This window comes from Calidris pugnax, unplaced genomic scaffold (assembly GCF_001431845.1).
Source record: "Calidris pugnax isolate Ruff unplaced genomic scaffold, ASM143184v1 scaffold68, whole genome shotgun sequence".
NCBI classification, from domain to species: domain Eukaryota; kingdom Metazoa; phylum Chordata; class Aves; order Charadriiformes; family Scolopacidae; genus Calidris; species Calidris pugnax.
The window spans coordinates 3253217-3256713 of NW_015090921.1; the positions used below are offsets into that span (position 1 = coordinate 3253217).

General features: G+C 61.0%; 1 protein-coding gene across 5 annotated transcripts in view; it reads right to left on the reverse strand.

The window, feature by feature from the left end:
* Positions 1 to 3497, reverse strand: part of LOC106892714 (glycosyltransferase-like protein LARGE2) — a 25359-nt gene that overhangs the window by 10235 nt on the left and 11627 nt on the right. The window contains exon 1 of one of the 5 annotated variants that reach the window (XM_014950119.1): positions 462 to 539. The exons of the other annotated variants lie outside the window; for them this stretch is intronic. The gene's annotated coding sequence lies outside the window, so the exon portion shown is untranslated. Of the gene's footprint in view, positions 1 to 461; positions 540 to 3497 lie in introns of those variants that run through there. 5 annotated transcript variants of the gene reach the window in all.

The following is a 3497-nucleotide window of genomic DNA, read 5'->3' on the forward strand; positions in this document are numbered from 1 at the left end:
CTCTCAAACCCAAGCTCTCTCCCCCCCCTTGCACGCCCCACGCTGGCCCCCCTTTGGGAGGAAGAAAGAACAAACAAAACAAGAGATTAAATTCGCTTTCTACTCCAAGAGCCCCCAGCGCCAGGGAGTTGCCCAAAGTAAAGTCGGGAGGAATCCACCCCTCCATCCAAGCCCCCCTTCCGGCTCCCAGGCCTCCAATATCCCTCCTTGGGGTGAGATCAAGGAAGCACCAGGATTATTTACCCCCCTACCCAGCACTTTTCCCCGGGGCAGGTGCAGGAGGCTTTGTCCACATGGAGATGGAGGTGGAGGGGGCTTTGGAAGGTGGCAGAGCCCACTCCATCTCCCCTTGGCTGGCAAAGAGGGGGCTGCCCGGGATGCAAACATGGCAAGGACGGGATGCAGCCCTTGGCTACCCAGAAAGAAGAGATACCTGCTGCCCTTCCGAGTGCCAGCCTCACCTGGACAGGATGCAAACGCCGCTGTGGGTTTGAAAAGGAAAAGAGTTGTCCCCCCCTGGGTTGCCCAAGCTTTGCTCCAGCCCCACCAGGGAGCAGGATGGGCAGCAGGAGGAGCGGGGAAGTTGGGAATGCTAACTATGCAGAGACGGGCTCTACCTGCTTTTTCCCACCCCCCCCCTCTTCCACGCCTGGCCCCAGGGCTGGGGAAAAAGCAGTAGCCTCCTGCCCCATGGCCAGAGGGGAAGGAGGAGCCCCCTGCCCTCCTTGGCCTTTGTTGGGGGGAGGGAGAGAAGTGTGTGGGGGGGTGACACCTTCTGGAGGATGCCCCCAGAAGGCAGGGTGCGGCGGGAGGAGGATGCAGAGTGCCTGCATAGCAATTTAGATGAAAAGTTAAATTGCCCCCCCACACCCCGTCACCCAAGGGCGAGAAGAGGCAGCCAGCAAGCCCCAGCCTGCCCCAGCCCCGGGGGGCAGCAACACCCTGGCAGCACCCAAATTTACCTCCCCACTCAGGCAGCCCCCACTTGCCCTCACGGAGCCCTCTTACAACAGGCAGTGGCTCCTCAACAGCATCTTTCTCCCCAAAAAACCCCCAGCCCACTCCGGTGTCCCCCCCCAATCCCCGTCTCCGTGTCCCAGGGTACCCATCACCGAAGGAGTGTTCCCACCCAGGGGCTGGAGGCAGCAGCCAGACCCCCGGCAGCCTCCCACCAACAGAATTTCACAGGATTTTCACGGTTGGAAGGGACCTTTGAGATCATCGAGTCCAACCACCAAAAAAAATCCCCACCAAACCCTAAAAAAAACCCCACAAACAGACACAAACCAACAATCTCGGGCACTAGAGCATGCCCTGAAGTGCCATGTCTACACGTTTCACCAAACCCTAAAAAAAACCCAACAAACAGACACAAACCAACAATCTCAGGCACTAGAGCATGCCCTGAAGGGCCACATCTACACGTTTCTTCAATCCCTCCAGGGATGGTGACTCCACCACCTCCCTGGGCAGGCCGTTCCAGTGCCTGACCACCTTCTCAAGTGAAATAATTCTTCCTAATATCTCATCTAAACCTCCCCTGCCGCAACTCCAGACCATTTCCTCTGCTCCTGTCATTATTCCCTTGGGCGAAGTGGCCAACCCCCACCTCTCTACACCCTCCTTCCAGGTAGTTGTGGAGGGCAATGAGGTCTCCCAGCACCTGCTCCGGGGAAAGGAATCCCCCTCCTGCCCTGGCTGACCACCACCACCTCTCCCCATGCTTTTCCTAGCCTCTCATCTCATCTCACTCAAGCTGGAGCCCCGCACCAGGTCCTCACCAGCGGGGCAGGAGCAGGCAGGCTGCTGGAGGAGCCCAGGCGAGGTGGAGGCGTTTTTAAGATGTTCATGGTGGTGGGGACAAGAAGGTGGCCAAGAAGGATGAGAAGGTGAGCAAGAAGGCGAGCCACATGGCTTCTCCTCCCCCGTGACACATTGAAGGCCCAGCATGTGGAGGGCCAGGCTGGAAGCATCCCCCAGGCATGGGGTGCAAGCGGGTACCAGTGGTGGTGGCACGGCACACCAAGCATCCCGGCTCTGCCCGTCCCCACAGCCATGGCCCCTCTGCCCTCCCTCCCTCCCTCCTCCTGTCTCCTTGCCCGCGCCAGACGAGCGCAGCCAGCAGTAAGATGAGAGGTTTCCCAATACTGCTGGTTTTCCCACCCCAGCGCGGGGGTGTGGGGCAGAAGTGCTGTTCACAGCAGGTCACCCTCCCTCCCCCATGCTTCCCCCCCATCCTCCAAGGAGCAGGGTGGCTCCTGCTTGAGCAGGGCCCCATGATGTGGCAAACGGGACAGAAAGAAGCCCCCAAGGTCCCTTTTCTCTCTCTGGGAGAGGCGGCTCAACTCATCTCACTCAAGCTGGAGCCCCACACCAGGTCCTCACCAGCGGGGCAGGAGCAGGCAGGCTGCTGGAGGAGCCCAGGCGAGGTGGAGGCGTTTTTAAGATGTTCATGGTGGTGGGGACGAGAAGGTGAGCAAGAAGGATGAGAAGGTGAGCAAGAAGGTGAGCCACACAGCTTCTCCTCCCCCATGACACATTGAAGGCCAGGCAAGCAGAGGGCCAGGCTGGAAGCATCCCCCAGGCACGGGGCACAAGCGGGTACCGGTGGTGGTGGCACGGCACACCAAGCATCCCGGCTATGCGAGAAGGTGAGCAAGAAGGATGAGAAGGTGAGCAAGAAGGTGAGCCACACAGCTTCTCCTCCCCCATGACACATTGAAGGCCAGGCAAGCAGAGGGCCAGGCTGGAAGCATCCCCCAGGCACGGGGCACAAGCGGGTACCGGTGGTGGTGGCACGGCACACCAAGCATCCCGGCTATGCCCGTCCCTGCAGCCATGGCCCCTCTGCCCTCCCTCCCTCCCTCCTCCTGTCTCCTTGCCCGCGCCAGACGAGCGCAGCCAGCAGTAAGATGAGAGGTTTCCCAATACTGCTGGTTTTCCCACCCCAGCGCGGGGGTGTGGGGCAGAAGTGCTGTTCACAGCAGGTCACCCTCCCTCCCCCATGCTTCCCCCCCATCCTCCAAGGAGCAGGGTGGCTCCTGCTTGAGCAGGGCCCCATGATGTGGCAAACGGGACAGAAAGAAGCCCCCAAGGTCCCTTTTCTCTCTCTGGGAGAGGCGGCTGGCAGCAGACAGCGGGGAAGGGGGTGGCAGGACCCCCGGTCTCACCTCATGCCTGGACACCCCAGCCCCCAGTGACAACATGGCGATGGCCAGGGCATGAGGAATGTGGAGCCAGCAGAGCTGGGCAGCTGCACAAACACTGAGTCTGCGCTCACATCCACCTCCCAGGCGTGGGCAGGAGCCCAAGGCTGGCTGCCCACGGGCCACCCCTCCACACACAAGCAGCCTTTGCCCCCAGGATGGTGTGCCCACCTTCTTTGCCCCAGACCCCCCCTCCCCTCCAGAGCTGCCCACGCTCTGACATCCTGCTCCTCCAGGATCCCTTCTTTCTGCAGAAGCACAGCTCAGCCCCACCGGCCTTTGCTCTCCCCG